The sequence below is a fragment of the Cygnus atratus genome, chromosome Z, assembly GCF_013377495.2.
Source record: "Cygnus atratus isolate AKBS03 ecotype Queensland, Australia chromosome Z, CAtr_DNAZoo_HiC_assembly, whole genome shotgun sequence".
Lineage (NCBI taxonomy): Eukaryota > Metazoa > Chordata > Aves > Anseriformes > Anatidae > Cygnus > Cygnus atratus.
The window spans coordinates 30,719,906-30,738,896 of record NC_066396.1 but is presented as its reverse complement, the minus strand read 5'-3'; positions in this window follow the sequence as shown (position 1 = coordinate 30,738,896).

Sequence of the window (18,991 nt, the reverse complement as noted above, 5' to 3'; positions counted from 1 at the left end):
AAGAGATATAAACAAATTAAATAAGAGTCCAAGATCACCATGACTTTCCTATAAATAAAAATGTTAGCCTACATAGGAATTCCCTGACCATAACAGAGAAAGAGATTAAAGTTATTTTTCACTCAAAATAGACCAAAGGATGTAGTGTTATTTTCTTCGTTATTCCCAATGATTACTATTTGTATTGCAACATTTTGATACTCGGCAAAATCTTTAACCAGAAAACACCTTCCTATAGTCAACTGAGATAGCAACTGAAATTTATTTTTCTGATACAGTTTTCCTGATGAATTTGAGCATTTTCCCTCAAACTATTCCTAACTGCACTGATAAGAGAACAAATTTCAGTAAATGATATGGTTATCACTTACCATCAGTCAGTACAAAATTGTACACAAATAATTTTCTTAATCATTCAACTAACTGAACAATTAACAATGGTGTTAAAAGGAGTTTTGTAAAAATAAGCCACCACCCTTTCACCAAGACAAAGCAGCATGATTTGACAGATCTTAACAAATTGCAATTGTATTCCTAAATTAAATTTTTAGATGCATATCCCAATGTGCTTAATAAAAAAATGCAGCAACATCCAGCTGTGTAAACATTCATTTGGCTATCTGATCTTTAAAATATCTCATATTTTAATTGTTAAATTGAAGCTCAAAAAATAATAATAAAGGGTATTCAAACTTTTGAATACAGTTAGAAAACTATTTAAAAAACTGATCTCTATTAGACTGAGAGTTTTCTATTCTTCTTTAGTACTGTAAATGATCTGGATTCCTCACCAGAGAATACAGGTAGAAAGGTCAACAATTATTCAAAATTAATAATGGGTTTAGAACAATCACCCCATCCAGCTGCTGCAAAATATTCTCTAAGTCTGCCTGCCAGGTGCCGGTCTGTCTTCCCTGTAGGTATGACCAAGCCTTTCCAGAAAATAACATTGTAAACAATATTGCTGTATATCCAGGGAAAATACCTACCAACATGTTCGAAAATCTAAGGGCTCTAGATACAAATAACTGAAAAGATGGCTATTTATTTTGACAGGTCAATTTTATTAACAAATAACATTTATGTAAAATGCATTTGCATGAATAGTACAATTATAATCTAAAAATAATTGCCTGAAAATTTTTAGGTTTTTTGATGTTGTTGTTGAATGTATCACAGTCTGTCCTCATTTACTTCAGCTATTCAAATGCTCATTTATTACCACTGTTCACAGGAAGTGAGTTGTATAGTTATAAGCACATGCATTTAGAGAATTAAACTGCCATCACATTAGAAATGCTATTACCCTGTTTCAAAGGACAAAATCAGTATCTTGTGACTTATGTGTTCAATTTCTTTGTATTTTGAATGATCACTTTCACAGAGAGCTCTTCATAGTGCATCTGCTGCTTTTAAAATTTGCCAGAAAGCTTCATCAAATACTTTTGAATTACAATATATACAAAGGAAGAGTGGTTCAATTAGGAATTCATATAAGCAGAAGATTTTCTAAGGCTATTGGTTAAATCCGGTTTCATATAATTTCTGTACAGCAACAGAGTGAACCCCTAGAATCTGGACCTACTCTACTTTCCTAAGTGTGGACTGCCTTAACAATCTTCCCTCCCCTACTAGATTTTTTTACCTTGCTGTATTCAAAAAACTGAGAAACCATGAGCAGAACCTAACATAAGTTGCATGGAACTTTGCCAGTGCTTTCATTTTCTGATTCAAAATATCCTTCCTGATTTAAATCTTTGGTCAGTCTTAGCAGTACTGAGCAATCCTTAAGAAGGGAGGGAGGAAGGGAGGAAGGGAGGAAGAGAGGAAGGGAGGGAGGGAGGGAGGGAGGGAGGAAGTCTTCAGTGAAAAGTCAGTGCTCTTATGCAGTTTGATCACAAGTAAAAGTGAGGTTTTGGTACTACTTGGGCCTACCAGTGTAAACACTGGCAAAGCTTCATAGTGAAAACATGTCATTGGCCAGTCTATCCTAGGGCCGGCATGGCAAGAACCACTGGAGCAGACACAGAAGTGCTAAAGGAGTGTAATGAGGAACTGGTATGGTTGCACTGGTTATTAACCATCTCTGCATTAATCTGTAGCTGTTTCTGGACCAAACTCAGAGTCATTCAAAACAGTGACCTGTAGGATTTCCATGAACTGGGAAGAACAAGTACAGCATTTTCCTGAGGAGAAAGACTGATCAAGGGTAACCCTGGCCTCTCCCCTTTCAGAGTCAAAGAACAATAGAATAAGCCCTTGAAATAAAATATGCCCAAAAAAAAAAAAAAAAAAAGTTCTCGGATGGTATTTTGGCCATGTGACTTCCCTCTGGCTTCTGGATGATGAGCTTACGTGCAGCCAGATCTATTTCTCCCTAGCCAGAAAATAAAGGTCTCAGAGCTAAAACATCACAATGCTTCTTATTTTCAATTTTCAGGTTGTAGTCTAAAGCTGAGGCTGAGATTTTACCTTGAACTCTTGTAGTGGTGAGAAAACAAAGAAAAATCACAAAGGTGTGGAATTAAGGACAAACCATCCCTCAGCCTCACCTCCGCAGCTCCTGTGCTTTGGTTCCTCTCAACGAGTATTGGGCCAGGTGCCACTCAAGCATGAGGTTTTGGAGGATGCTCCACCCATGCTGGTGCAGCCAGCCTCTTGCACAGAGCTGTGTGGGTGAGGAGCACTGTGGGCTCCTGGCCTCTGACCACATGCACAGATGCTTTTCACGGCTGTGTCAGCTTCTTCTGCCATCAAAGGAATATTTTCTTCCCATCAGAAAACACTGAAATTCCCCTCTAAGTGTCCCCAGGTTATATACTGGGTGTTTCATTGAATTTAATTAAATTTACCTTAGACTCTGTGAATACAATCATTTTGCTGATCATTTTCAGAGTATTAAACATGGTAAAGATCCTGATAAAACACTAATTTGTCTGTCTGAGATAAACAATTTATGATCATATTTCTTAAAGTTCTGACTTTCTTCCATAGAGAACTACATTGGGGCCAATTTTTTTCGCAATTACATTTTTGTTCAGTAGAGGTATTATTTCAATTTATTGTCCTCAGTAATTTGAATCATACTCCAGTCTTTCACAGTTCTGCCATTTTCTGATAGCAAGAGAAAAGGAGAGAGTTAATGCATAGATTCAAGCCCTCAGAGCAAGCACAGTGGTAATTGCCAAACTCATGCTGATAATCCAGGAAGTAAGCACTAACAATTTAGAAAGGGTCAGAGGCATTATTCCTTAAAGTTAACAACCTTCACTTTGAGACTGGTATGAGATATTGTGACAACAGTTTTTATTGTGGACTTATGCGTTTTAGGGGTAAGGACTTTAAGAAAGTTAAGAGATTGTAATAATAAATAGCTACATTTGTGTAAATTATTTGCACTTAATGTCGTATGTTATTTACATCACATTAATAGACACCAAAAAGTCTTTGTATTATTGTAGCTGGGTAGGCTTTGATCCTCCATTCTTTTGTTAGAGAATTCTTCTGTCTGTTGTACACTATTTAGGCTTATCTATGCCTCAGTTGAAAACATGCATTTTTCCCTTCCCTTCCCTTCCCTTCCCTTCCCTTCCCTTCCCTTCCCTTCCCTTCCCTTCCCTTCCCTTCCCTTCCCTTCCCTTCCCTTCCCTTTCCCCTTCCCCTGTCCCTGTTCCCGTACCCTTACCCTTACCTTTACCCTTACCCTTACCCTTACCCTTACCCTTACCCTTACCTTTACCCTTACCCTTACCCTTACCCTTCTCCTTCCCGTTCCCGTTCCCGTTCCCTTTCCCTTTCCCTTTCCCTTTCCCTTTCCCTTTCCCTTTCCCTTTCCCTTTCTCTTAATAAAATCTGTCTATATAACATTAAAACAACACAACATAGAAATGAATGTGAAGTGATGCATAACACAAGGCAGTCTTCTATCATTTGTCATTGTATTTTGTTACAGAAAATAATAATAATAATAAAAAGAATTGGAAAAGTGTTGGCAAGTTTACCATTATTTTTCTGATGCAGGATTTCTCCAGGTAAAATCATTTTAATTTACAAATTTACAGAGATAAAAAAGGCCCTGCTGTGAAAACCATAATATTCACTGTAGCATGTGGTGCTGATGAGCTACAATAGATGATAAAATAAATTGAAATCTCACATTTCTAAGACCTTTCGTTAGTGGGGGAAAAATCATATGAAGAGTTGTAATGTAGTTAATGGTATTGCAGGGCTGATCTCACTGATTTTGCAGTTCTGTTATGTGCCTAGGTTATCATACTAATTAGCTTCATCTGGAATATTAGTCATTTTAATAGAGGGCTTTCATATCTCCTTTTACTTCAGTTCTAAAGCTTCCAGTTTGATGGTTTCATTCTGCAATAAAACTCAAATCTCACAAAACAGATCAAAACTGGATAATTGGATTTTAAACTAACCACTTTGCTGTAGGCATACCACCAAAGGAAAAAAAAAAAAAAAAAAAAAAAAAAAAACAGTTCAACAGAGCTACCCAGTAGTTCTGAAATCCAAGTAAATAAAAGGTACATCCCAAGAATCAGAAGAAAATATAGAGTGTACCAGATACCCCTTTTCATTAGTTTTTCCTCAGCTTTATTCTGCACGGAGTTGTGATAGCTAGTATCTCCAAACATATAACCAAACATAAACTATAGAATTAAGTTTTACTAATTTGTGTCATCATCAGTGGGTGGCTCTGATAGCTGGAGGAAAGCACTAGATTTATTTCTTCTCCTTTGTAGTAAGACATGCATGAAAGCAATGAAAGCATGTAACACTTCTACATGGAATACATAGATAAATAAATCTTAAAATAAATACATAAATAGAAACAGACTATATTGGTTTTGTTTGTTTGTTTATTATTTGAGTTTCCTTATGTCCCCAAGAATGCTTTAACAGACTTACATGGTAGCAAGTAATTCAAAGAAATCTCACCACTTTAAGAAAAGGCTGCAAAGGTCATTCTAAAATTCAGAGTGTTTTTATGGTTTAAAGTTAATTCAAAAATTATGAAACAGACTCATATGATATGCTTGAGCTCAATTAGAAGAAAGCAGTCTTAAATATTGACATTGACCCATTTGTGGATCATCTGGTTCCAAATTAGCTGTGAAAGAAAAGAATGACAGCTCCAGGGGGGATACATATTCTTATTCTTCTAAACACCCTTTCACTATTTAGGAACTCCCTCTTTCTTAAACTTTTCATTTTTCCTTTGCCTAAGACTTAAAACTCAAAAACAGAAAGGCAATATTAAATGACAAACACATCATAAGTAATATTCATGCTATAATGTACTCTTTACTGACAGGGAGCATAGATTTTTTTAAAAAAATATTCTCTATACAGGTAGACAAGATACATGGTAGTTTTTGATAAAATATTTCATGTGAAATAGAATTATCTTTTGGTTTTGTGTCTGCATGTTGCATAGGTTCCAAAGAGTTTAGAAATGCCTCAGCTTCAAGGCAACTTATTTGCTCAGCTATACCTTTTATTTAATTAAAAATAAAAAAGTAGAAAAATATTTTTGATTTATTGGGCAATCAAAAATAAAATAAAATTAGTATTCAAAGAAAACAAAAAATTTCTAGTTCAGCAGGCAATTGGAAGGGTTTGGGAAAATTCTCCTTTATTTCTACTGCTTTATTAAGACCATCATGTGATATGTTTGATGGCTAAGGGCCCCAAAAGTAAGATAACCTGAATTAGTTTTGTTAATGCAGTTACTTTCTCTTAATTACTTTTCCAGCATAGGAGATTTTGATTTTTCAAACCACCTTTTTTTAAACATCTTTCAAAAAATATAATGACAGGTCAATTTGACTCTTCTGAAAGTAGAGCAAATTATATGACCAATAAAGCAATGCTTTTATGAAAATATACACAATTTTGAAATGGTTGAAGAAAACCTTAGTTTCTGCAGGTTCATGTCAGTTTTGCAGACAGTGTCCAGTTTTTTACAGCTATGTCAACAGAAAGAGAAATATTTTCTCAGTTAGAGAAAACACAGAAAGAAACAAAACCTCTGGTGAATCCCAGTGGTCACTCCTTCAGAACTGAAAAGGACAGGTGCCAAATAAAGATAATAAATAAATAAATAAATAAATAAACAAACAAACAAACAAACAAACAAACAAATATCATTGTAAAATAGAGGATGAAACAAGGGAAAATATCATAAGGATTTGTTTTGATCTTGACAGTATTAAAATCTCTGGAAAGGCCAGAATACAGCCAGCCTACTGAAAATAAAATATTCAAGTTGGACCTATGGAATTCTTCATTTGTATGATCTTATACACTGGAAAAAGAATCAAAAATAATGTTTGGTTTGTGTTCTTAAAAGGAGGCTCATAACTGAGAACACTCAGGCTCATTCTGGAGGTCCGATGAGGTCAGTAAGACACCCACTATTTCAGCTCACTCACAGGAATCATTACCTTACAGGAAAAGTCAGCTGTTGTGTTTTGTGCTAAGTGACTATAGCTGTACTTCTCATCACCACAGGACCACAGGAATGTCTTTATAAAATAAAAAATAATAATAATTATAAAAAGGGTTCCTGAAGGACAAGAAGATATTTAGTTTTGCTACCATAAGGTGATTTAAGTTTTTTCCAGGCTTGGGAGAACATAAGTTTAGTATTCTTTCTGGTGTAAAATGTTTCGTCATATTTATGCCATATATTATTCCTATTAGCAAGGAATCCAAAAGGAGATTGTCTAAAGTTCTAAAGCTAATAGTTTTATTCCGAACATACTGTGTGCCATGTAAAGGGATGGTATTTGTCAGCCCAACTGTCCACCTAAAACTGTGTTGTTCATTCTCTAGAGCTGGTGTGGAAGCAAGTCAGTGAAAACAGGAACAAGGGAGTTGGAAGTAAGAAGTCAGTGGCAGCTCTCTGCCCAAATGACCTCTGGGTTTTCAGCCATTTATCAATCCTTACTTTAGGAAGTTTTACACAGTTTTCTGTGAATAAAATACAGTGAAGAAAACAATATAGTCCTGTCATTTGGAAGTCCAAATCATTCTTTTTTTAGAACTGTTAGAGCTGAGAATGCCAAGTTCTGAACTGTTAAAAAAAAAAAAAAAAAGAGTTTCAGTATGTTAACAAATCTTTCCTTGTAAAGGTTACTGAAACTGGGAGTATGGTATGGGAGGTGATGAGGATCTAAATATTTTTATACAGGGTGGGAAAATGGAAAGTATTTATACAAGCTGGATGGTTACTCTTCATTTTCAACACTATGGTAGGATATTCTGTTTGAATGATGGATTAAGATATGCTTTGTATAGCCACAGTATTTAAATACAACCAAACAGAGAAAGATGTCTATCTTTACAGTTGAAGAGAAGAAATTGAAAAGTTAGTTTGCTTTTTGTTCAAAAGACCTAACCTCGAAAGCTGCTCAATGTCCTTTATTCTCAAGAGACTGGCTTAGCACACTGCTGAAACAGGCACTAATTGCTTTGTTAGATTATTTAATTAACCCTGAACAAACTCTCTTAGGGGATGCAGCAAAGGCTATTTAACCAATCTCTCTCCAAGTGAAAGCCTTGACTAGTTAAAGCTGAGAAGGGAGGAAAACAAATGGCCTCATATGAAATTACAATGACAATATTTTAAAGAGTGAAATATACTGAACATAGTATTTAATTAACACAAATGTATTTTCATCCATCTATTTTTAGATGAATTATCAAAACGTGGGAGTAAAATCTGTTTTGCTAGGGATCTACTTTTGACTTCAGTGCCAGGGAAGCTCATGGAGCAGATTATCTTGAGTGTCATCATGCGGCACTTGCAGGGCAATCAGGCTATCAGCCCCATCAGCATGGGTTTATGAAAGACAGGTCCTGCTTGATGAACCTGATCTCCTTCTATAACAAAGTGACACTCTTAGTGGTTGAGGGAAAGGCTGTGGATGTGGTCTACCTTGACTTCAGTAAGGCTTTTGACACCATTTCCCACACCATTCTCCTCAAGAAACTGGCTGCTCTTGGCTTGGACTGGCATATGCTTCACTGGGTTAAAAACTGGCTGGGTAGCCGGGCCCAAAGAGTTGTGGCGAATGGAGTTAAATCCAGTTGGAGGCCGGTCACTAGTGGCATCCCCCAGGGCTCAGTACTAGGGCCAGTTCTCTTTAATATCTTTATCGATGATCTGGATGAGGGAATCAAGTGCACCCTCAGTAAGTTTGCAGATGACACCAAGTTAGATGCATATGTCAATCTGCTCAAGGGTAAGAAGGCTCTGCAGGAGAATCTGGATAGGCTGGACCGATGGGCTGAGGCCAACTGGATGAAGTTGAACAAGGCCAAGTGCCGGGTCCTGCACCTGGGGCACAACAACCCCAAGCAGCACTACAGGCTGGGAGATGAGTGGCTGGAAAGCTGCTTGGCAGAGAAGGACCTGGGAGTATTGTTTGATAATGGGCTGAATATGAGGCAGCAGTGTGCTCAGGTGGCCAAGAAGACCAACAGCATCCTGGCTTGTATAAGAAACAGGGTGGCCAGCAGGACTAGGGAAGTGATTGTTCCCCTGTACTCAGCTCTGGTGAGGCTGCACCTCGAGTACTGTGTTCAGTTTTGGGCCCCTCGCTACAAGAAGGACATCGAGGTGCTCGAGTGAGTCCAGAGAAGAGCAAAAAAGCTGGTGAGGGGAGAACAAGTCTTATGAGGAGCGGCTGAGGGAGCTGGGATTGTTCAGCCTGGAGAAGAGGAGGCTCAGGGGCAACCTTATCGCACTCTATAGGTACCTTCAAGGAAGCTGTAGCAAGGTGGGGATTGGTCTATTCTCCCACATGCCCGGTGATAGGATGAGGGGGAATGGGCTAAAGTTGTGCCAGGGGAGGTTTAGGTTGGATATTAGGAAGAACTTCTTTACTGAAAGGGTTGCTAGACATTGGAATGGGCTGCTCAGGGAAGTGGTAGAGTCACCATCCCTGGAGGTCTTTAAAAGACATTTAGATGTAGAGCTTAGTGATGTGGCTTAGTGGAGGACTTGTTAGTGTTAGGTCAGAGGTTGGACTAGGTGATCTTGGAGGTCTCTTTCAACCTAGATGATTCTGTGATTCTGTGATACTGTGGAAAGTGACATTGCTTTCCTGTTTCTTATTACCTCATCTACTTCTTACAAGTTGCTGCCAGCAAGAGGCGTAACAGCTGAAGGAAAAATGATGTTATGGAAGGTAGCAAGATATGGTTCTGTTTTTGTCAAGTGACTTCTTAGGATAGCTATAGTATCTTAACTGAGATAAAGGCATTCAACAGTATCTGAAAATATGATGCAGAATGAGATAGCGTGTCAATTAAGGTGACCCTAGTTCTAACACACAGAAAAGGAAAACAAAGTACAATTGAAGTCTATCATGCATAAGTATTTTTCTTAAGAAAAAAAAAAAAAAAGACTTTTCTTAAGAAAAAAGACTGTGCTAAACAACTGCTTAAACTGTGAACACCAATCAGAAAACACAGCATATATTTCAGCACAGTTTAGTACTGAATATTAATGGAAAATCCCCAGAAAAGCTGTCTTAAATTCAAGGTGTGAAGTTAAAAAAATAAATAAATAAAAACCCAGGCTAAGAAATTTGGAAGTGTATTTTACCTCATCTGAGCAGCCTCATATTTTGCTAAGGAAAAAGAAAATGTTTAAGATTTTCAGTCCAACCTTTGACAGTTTTGGCAATGATCTTGGAAACTATTTCTTAACTGAAGAATGAAAAGAACAAATATGACATCATACTACCTATGAAGGCTACTGTAGGATAATTTGTTGAACATGTCTGGTCTGGCTGGGGTGAATAGTTACCAAACACTGATATCCATGTAGGAATGAAGCCCTACATAGTCTGAAAGTTTGCACATCTGCATCTTTTTGGTAGTTCATGGCATAACATGACTGGTAAATAGTAACACCTAGCATATAGATCTTGTTTGAATGTTTTGATTTATGTACTAACTATACCCATAAGTGTCCAAATCAGTCATGTAGAGTGCACTTTGAAATCCAAAGTCCAACACGGTTTTACTGCTTCCTTCTTCTGGATTCTCTTTTCCTTCACAGTTCATGAAGCCAAAAATGACAATATCCAATATACGAGGGATATACTCACTGTCATGTGGTTTTGAGAGGGATGTTTACATAGTAGTATTGTTTAAAGACTTTTATAGCACTATGAATAACATTCTCAATTTCTGATAACAAGAAAACACTAGGAAATTAAGGGGAAAACTCATATTTTTGAAAGCTACCTTACCTCAGTTAATTGCAGAGCCATGAAAAAAAAAAAAAAAAAAAAAAAAACTTGAAAGAAGCTGTATATCCGTAGGTACTCTTGCCAGACAATGGCATGGCAAGAAGGTAAGTATATTAGGCAGTTCCAAAGTACCACCTCAAGGGCCCCTGACCCTACCATCACTTTCTCTTTAAATGGAAAAGATGACAGCCTGAGTACCTGAGTACCTATTAACCTCTGTTCTTTAGAAATTTCTCAAATAAATCTGTTGCTGTTGAAACATAACCATTTCTTCTGGGCTTCAGTGGTCAAAATCACTATTTTAATTGTCAGCCAAATATCTGTTGGAAACCATTTTCAATAACTAGATGGAATCCAGCAGAGAGTGATCACACCATCCATTGTGAAATATGTTATCCTTGCATGAAAATCCTCTTACTCAGATGTTGCTGTTGCCAGTGAACACGGAAGGAGTTGAGTTCTGTTTATGCCAATCAGTAGATGGCCAGGCCTTGTGATGAATGCCATTCCCTTGTGCATCCAAAAAAAAGCAGGAAAAAAAAAAAGATAGAAAAAGAAAAAACCGTTGGAGGAGGATTATGGTGTTCAACCATGGCTACAGGCTCAAGTAGGCCACCATGACAACTCTTTGTGAGGAAATCAGATATGTCAATTCAGCATCGAGTCCTATAAGTACTTTTGCCAAACAGCACAAATTAAAACAACTTAAAGGTTGCTTTAATTGCTAACGCACCAGCTATGGATTTGTACTTTCTAGGCTATGTTAGCAATTTACAGCCAAATTCTAGTTCTAAATTTATTAAACCTGGAGATGGTAGAGGTAACGGAAATATTTTTCATAGTTTGGAGTGATATTTGACAACCTATTCCCTCATTGGAAGATTTTTGACACACTTTGGTCTATAAGAAAAGTTTGTATTATAAAGTAAAATGTTGCTGTAGTAACTGACTGTAATGTAAATATAATTTCCTAATGTGTTCCGTGTTTCTGCCACCCTTACTTTTCTACATGGTCTTACACTTTATTGGCCATTAGAATAGAATATGGAGAATGTCTTTTACTACTTCATGCAGAAAGATATTTCAAGTTTTGCAGTATAAATCTGTGCTATCTCAGTGCTGCTTCTCTGCTGCAGCTCAGACATCTGAATAAGAAATAAGCTTATGCCCATGTTAGGGCTTAACTAGCAATGAATTTCAATTTATTGTGATATGTATGAAAGTTTTTCAAGATGTGGTTAAGAAAAAACCTTCCATGTGGCTTCAATATTTTGTGAGGAGGAGGACTTAAAAAAGCTATGGAGTTTTACATTATTTTCTGATACCTCACCTTCCTCTGCCTTTCTTCTCTCTGGTTATTTCACTGAATCCTGCCTTTGTATCACATGGTCGAGGAAATAATTTTTTCGTTCATTCATTTGCTTTCTAGCAAAGGTAGCTCCATGTTGCCTATAAGATAAGCAAGAAGCTTGGCAACCAGGACCAAAAACCCCAGGTACAATTTCCAAGCCATTGCAAGTATAGTGATTATTACTAGTGGTACAGTGGCTGTGAGAGTTGTTATTTGACCTTATCCAGTTCCAGATAGAGGTCTTAAGAAACAGCTTGTAAACAGTTCCCTTGCTGGGGACTGTTTCTTGTGAGTGACTGGAAAATGTGGACTTAGAGCTGAGCTTTCAAATGCTGCCTCCTCCAACCTCCCAAATGCCTTTTCACAGGAAGAAGTTGAATGTGAGATAGGGATAGAAGACATTAGCATGTCAGAAAACTAAACTGTGTTTAATTAATGATGTATAAATTCAGTAGAGGATGCTTATCTGTGGCATCTTGTGAAGTATCTTGAGCTTGCTGAGATCTCCTAAACAGGCAGTGAGACTCAAGGGTGTCTTACGGGACAAGATCTTTCAGGATTTAATTTATTTTTGGAGAGGAACAGTTCTGGTAATCTAATACCAGAGGAATTTTGGTATGAGTTTGAGGAAGGGGGAGAGAGAGAGAGATTTTAAGCTCAGCCTGGATTAAAAAAACATCTTCTTTTTCCCTAGTACTTCTCTTAATTGTAATACAAATAGACAGCCCCAAAAAAACAGGGTATGTTTTCCTGTCTCCATCTTCCAAGGGACTTTTCTTCGTCACTGGTATATCATACTTCTGCCCAGAGCTGAAGAAGGCTAGAAAGAACCAGAAGCCACCTGATTATGAAAATCTCCAATGAACAGTGAGCTTTGAATGAGAATCCCTTCATTCTGAGGACTGTCTACAGAACCCAGCATTCAACCTGTAGTTTAGCTGTCTGGTTTTTATGCATTTATTATAGCTTTTCAAGTTTTTGTTTGAAAGCAATCACTGTTGTGCTCTATGCTTAACTTGGCAGCATCCAGTTTATGAAAGATGCAGTGTGAAGTTCACAGCAGGACATGCAGAAGTGTTCAGCTTAGAGATACCTAATACGCAAATCCCAAACAGAACTTGCTGTAACACTTTGATCTAATTTCTGAGCCTCTGACCTAACAGAACTTCAGGTGCCACATAGCTCCTAAGAGTTAAGGAGAGTGCCAGAGAGAGCTCAGGTCAAAGCAGTCATATCAGCAGGATGGTGTGCACTACCATATGCTGTACTGCTCTCCTTCTTTAAAGGAACAAGGTAGATCCTTGAAAGTACCATTTCAAAGGCTGAGAACTTGTCATTGCATTGCACATCGATGCTTGCCTGAACATGAGCTGGCAGTGTGCCCAGGTGGCTAAGAAGACCAACGGCATCTTGGCTTGTATCAGGAATAGTGTAGCCAGCAGTACCAGGGGGGAGATCATCCCCCTGTACTCGGCTCTGGTGAGGCTGCACCTCAAGTACTGTGTTCAGCTTTGGGCCCCTCACTACAAGAAAGACATTGAGTCCCTGGAACGTGTCCAGAGAAGGGCTACGAAGCTGGTCAAGGGCCTGGAACACAAGTCCTGTGAGGAGCGGCTGAGGGCACTGGGGTTGTTTAGTTTGGAGAAGAGGAGCTCAGGGGAGACCTTATTGCTCTCTACAACTACCTGAAAGGAAGGTGTGGGGAGCTGGGTGTCAGCCTCTTCTCGCAGGTAACTAGCAATAGGACTAGAGGGAATAGCCTCAAGTTTTGCCGGGGATGTTCAGGTTGGAAATTAGGAGACGTTTCTTCTCAGAAAGAGCAGTCAGACGTAGGAATGGGTTGCCCACGGAGGTGGTGGAGTCACTGTCTCTGGGGGTGTTTAAGGAAAGGTTGGGTGTGGTGCTTAGGGACATGGTTTAGTGGGTGATATTGGTATAGAACCATAGAATATCCTGAGTTGGAAGGGACCCACAACGATCATAGAGTCCAACCCCTGCCTCCACACAGGTCTACCCAACAATTCAGACCATATGACTGAGAGCACAGTCCAAATGCTTCTTAAACTCCAACAGGCTTGGTGCTGTGACTACGTCCCTGGCGAGCCTGTTCCACTGCATGACCACCCTCTTAGTGAAGAAACTTCCTGACATCAACCTGAACCTCCCCTGTCACAGCTTGACTCCATTCCCTCGGGTCCTATCACTGGTGACTAAAGAGAATCCATCGGCGCCTGCCCCTCTGCTCCGCCTCGCAAGGAAGCTGTAGCCTGCAATGAGGTCTCCCCTCAGCCTCCTCTTTTCCATGCTGAACAAACCAAGTCAACTCAGCTGCTCCTCATACATTGTCCCCTCCAGGCCCTTCACCATCTTAGTAGCCATGCTCTGGACACTCTCCAACAGTTTCACACCCTTTTTTTTACTGTGGTGCCCAGAACTGCACACAGTACTCGAGGTGAGACTGCACCAGTGCAGAGCAGAGCGGGACAGTCACTTCCCTTGACCAACTAGCAATGCTGTGCTTGATGCACCCCAGGATACAGTTGGCCCTCCTGGCTGCCAGGGCACACTGCTGGATCGTATTCAACTTGATATCAACCAAAACCCACAGATCCCTCTCTGCGGGGCTGCTCTCCAGTGTCTCATCTCCCAGATGATCCCCCAGTTGATCCCCCCAGATGATCCCCATTGGTGGTAGGAGGGTGGTTGTACCAGATGATCTTGGAGGTTTTTTTCAACCTTAATGATTCTATGATTTTATTCAACCAACAGCCAGTTTGGGGCCTTCCTCTTAATGGGAGCTTCCACTCTGCCCACAAGAGGGTTTTGAGGAGAACTGTGCCATGGCTGCCCAGCTTGGATGTGGCTCTGGCCACTTCTCCTTCTCACTGAGAAATTCAGGGCATGGCCCAAAACACGTGGGGCTCAGGCCCACTGCCCTGCTGGGTAGACAGTCCCCCTGTGCGACCTGCAGCGGCAGCAGCAGGCTTCAGAGACCGCCTGCCTGTGTCCTCCCCAGCCTCACCACAGCCTTCATCACCTGCCGGTCTGACAGTGAAAGGCCCTGTGACATCACAGGGCTGGGCATAACATCAGGCTGCGGCTGGCCACAGCTGCCAGTGCTGGTGGTCACTGCCAGAGCTCTGCTCAGCGTGACAGCCGTCTCCAGTGCTGGTAGCGTTCCTCAGGAGAGCACAGGATGAAGCTCAGCCTGACTCTCCTCTTGGCCATGGCTCTGGCCATGGCTTCATTTATCCCAGGTGGCCTTGGCCTTTGCAGACACTGTGGGGACAGGGTCAGGGTCAGCAGAAGCCTTGGCACCAAGCACCAGGTCCCCAACTGGCCCTGCAGCTTCGGCCTTTCCAGCTGCCCCAGCTGGATCCGGCTCAGGCAAAGCATGGTGGTCCCTGATGAGGGCCCGGAACAACAGCCCCTCAGCACAGAGCACCAGACCTCCGACCTGCCCTACCCCCTGGGCTACTTCTGGCAATACCTTGCCCAGGGCGGGAGTGTCTGGATGCTTTGCAGAAACTGGGAAACCATCTGTCTCCTCTGTGTGGCGCAGCTTGCCAAAGGCCTCTGGAGAAAAACAAAGAGACTCCGCAGACAGGTGAGTGACAGAGACACAGCGTGCAGGAAAGGGCCAGCCTGCAGGGAGCAGGGAACCACAAGGACCTTGGCCATGAATGCTTGCCAGGAAGAACAAAACCCAGCATGTATAAAGAAGCCTTAGCAGGCCCCAAGATGCCCTCTGCCTCTTCCCCAGGGACTTGTCCAGCCGCAGGGCTGACAGCTGCTGGAAGCCCCAGGCGTGGCCTGGGGCCTGCCGGCAGTGTTGTGAGCCCCACTTGCTGCCAGGGGCAGTCCTGCAAGGCTGGACGCGCCAAGGGAAGCCGAGCTCAGCAGGACAATTCTTCACCCTGCAAGCCCTCATCCATGCCCTCTTCACTTGCTGCTTCCAGGGAACAGGCCGGTTGGCCTCAGTTTCCATGGGGACAGACCGCTGGGGAAAGGATGCTCTAAGTGACTATAACTTGCTCTGCCGGATGGAGGCCAATGTTGCCTTCACGGTGAGGTGCCTGAAGCGCCTCTACCAGCTCCACCTGCAAGAGCTCGGGCACCCACAGCCAAGGAAGAAGGTGCAAGACCAGCACAGGAAAAGAAGAGCCTCCTTGCGTTCCCCGACTAACTTCATCTAGAGCGTGCGTCCCATGGACCGGTGACAGGAAAGGCAGCGTGGCGAGTGAGTGCTGCTGTCCATGGGTTTGGGGAGGCTGATGCTCCAGGAGAAGGGGGGAGGGAAGCGTGAACCCATGACTGTGGGTTGCCCCATAGGAGCCCATGTCCCAGGAGAAGGGACCCATGTTCCGGTGGCTGCCCACATCCCTGTAAGATGGCAGGAGCGAGGGAATGTCCATGACATGTTGGGTTAGCCCTTGGACTTAGGACCTCCAAGGCCCATGCGAGGGTAGGCATTGCATCAGAAAAAGGGGCAGGTAGAAGGAAGTGCCTGGCTAATAATTACGGCACTGCATTTTCACCCATCTGACAGTCAGTTCTTTTCAGAATGACAGCCAGCCAGTGCGGTAGGACACACCTCAGCCCTCCAAAGTGTCCTGCAGTGATGACACCTCCACTGACAGCTGGATGCCAACATCGCCCTAATCACCTCCTTCCTGCATGGGTGCCACCGACAATGCCAGCTCTCCCCTAGTGGGCTGCCCATGCCCAGCCAGCACAACAGCCAGCAGGGACTCAGCATCCATCTGATGAGGACATCCAAGGAGAGTCCCCTTTTGCAACCTCCCAAAGGCACCTCTGGGGCCTGCTGGCATCCCAAAGGACATGGCTCTGCTTTGTTCCTCAACAGAAGACAGCAGGAGCATGCATGTGCAGCAGAACTGGCTGAGGGACTCTTGAAAATTTCTTCTGGTAACAGACCATTTATTTCAGTTGAATAAAGAGTATCTGTACAGGAACTTGTGTCCTTTCTGTACCAAGGGGCTTGGGGCAGCAGCCACATGGGAGGCAGTGGGGCAAGTGAGGCCTGCTGCATGCGGGTTTTAGAGAACACACCTGAAGAGGAATGAGGGAGCTGAGCTGGGAGAGGAAAGCTGTGAGCTGTCCCACAGGTCCCTGTGCCCCAAGAGGAGAGACCACATCCTGTCAGGGTGCCCGTGTCCCAGTGAGGTTTCCTGGGGGTGCCCATGGCCGTGGGAGGTGCCAGTGGCTGGTGAGTGCAGAGGACGCCAGGGGACATGTCCCTCTGGGAGTAATTCCAGACTAACTACACTCCTACATCACAACGGTTTACATTTGAAGGCCCTGAATAGGGACTTGCAAAGTTTGGATCAATGGCAGAGGCCAATAGGATGAGGTTCAACATGGCCAAGTGCCTGGTCCTGCACTTTACAGAATCACAGAATCACAGAATCATCTAGGTTGGAAGAGACCTCCGAGATCACCTAGTCCAACCTATGACCTAACACTAACAAGTCCTCCACTAAACCATATCACTAAGCTCTACATCTAAACACCTTTTAAAGACCTCCAGGGATGGTGACTCTACCACTTCCCTGAGCAGCCCATTCCAATGTCTAGCAACCCTTTCAGTAAAGAAGTTCTTCCTAATATCCAACCTAAACCTCCCCTGGTGCAACTTTAGCCCGTTCCCCCTCATCCTATCACCGGGCATGTGGGAGAATAGACCAATCCCCACCTCATGAAAGCCTCCTTTAAGGTACCTATGGAGAGTGATGAGGTCGCCCCTGAGCCTCCTCCTCTCCAGGCTGAACAACCCCGGCTCCCTCAGCTGCTCCTCATAAGACTTGTTCTCCAGACCTCTCACCAGCTTCATTGCCTTTCTCTGGACTCGCTTGAGCACCTCGATGTCCTTCTTGTAGTGAGGGGCCCAAAAGTGAACACAATACTCGAGGTGCGGCCTCGCCAGAGCTGAGTACAGGCAGAAAATTGCTTCCCTAGTCCTGCTGGCCACCCTGTTTCTTATACAAGCCAGGACGCTGTTGGCCTTCTTGGCCACCTGAGCACACTGCTGGCTCACAGTTGCTGGCTCATTAGTTGTGACTAAAGTCACAATTGCTGTTGTGACTAAAGTCACAACAACACCAGGCAATGCTACAGGCTTGGGGGAGAGTGATTGGAAAGCTGTGCAGAGGAAAAGGAACTGGGGGTGTTGGTAGATGCTCGCCTGAACATGAGCTGGCAGTGTGCCCAGGTGGCTAAGAAGGCCAATGGCATCCTGGCTTGTATCAGGAATAGTGTAGCCAGCAGGGCCAGGAAGGTGATCGTCCCCCTGTACTCATCTCTGGTGAGGCTGCACCTCTAGTACTGTGTTCAGTTTGGAGCCCCTCACTATAAGAAAGACATCAAGGCCCTGGAACGTGTCCAGAGAAGGGCTACGAAGCTGGTCAAGGGCCTGGAACACAAGTCCTGTGAGGAGCGGCTGAGGGCACTGGGGTTGTTTAGTTTGGAGAAGAGGAGCTCAGGGGAGACCTTATTGCTCTCTACAACTACCTGAAATGAAGTTGTGGGGAGCTGGGGGTCGGTTTCTTCTCACAGGTAACTAGTGATATGACTAGAGTGAATGGCCTCAAGTTTTGCCGGGGAGGTTCAGGTTGGAAATTAGGAGACATTTCTTATCAGAAAATGCAGTCAGGCATTGTAACGGGTTGCCCAGGGAAGTGGTGGCGTCACTGTCCCTGGGGGTGTTCAAGGAAATGCTGGACCTGGCGCTTAGGGACATGGTTTATTGGGTGACATTGGTAGCAGAGTGATGGTTAGACCAGATGATCTTGGAGGTCTTTTCCAACACTAATGATTTTATGATTCACTCTGCCTGGTAGAGTGAATATGCCAGGTCAGATCAGTTTCTGCTCAGCTGTTTCTGCACTACAACTTCCACAGTGAAAGACATACCCCAGATTTATAGACAGAGGGTTACATTGTTTTGGGATCCTCCTCTTTTGACTTCAACAATCTTAATTTCAATCTTGCTCCTGTACAATCAGAAGGCAAACAAAAACCTGGAAAAAAGCCATAGTCAGATAACACTCTGAATATCAGGAATAAATCAAAGAATCACAGAAAAATTGAACAGGCTGAAACAGACCTCTGGATGTCTTCTAGACCAACCTCTTGCTCAGAGCAGATATAATGAAATCAGGTTGTTCAGAGTGAACATCAGTCCGGACTACTGACCATCACTAGAAACAGACTAAGTGCCACGATAGTATTTATACATGGCAGACTGGAGGGGGGGGTGGCAGGGGGAGGGGGGATTTTAAAAAAATATAATTAAAAAAAAAATTGGAGTTCACCCTCTTTTAGCTTTTTTATATTT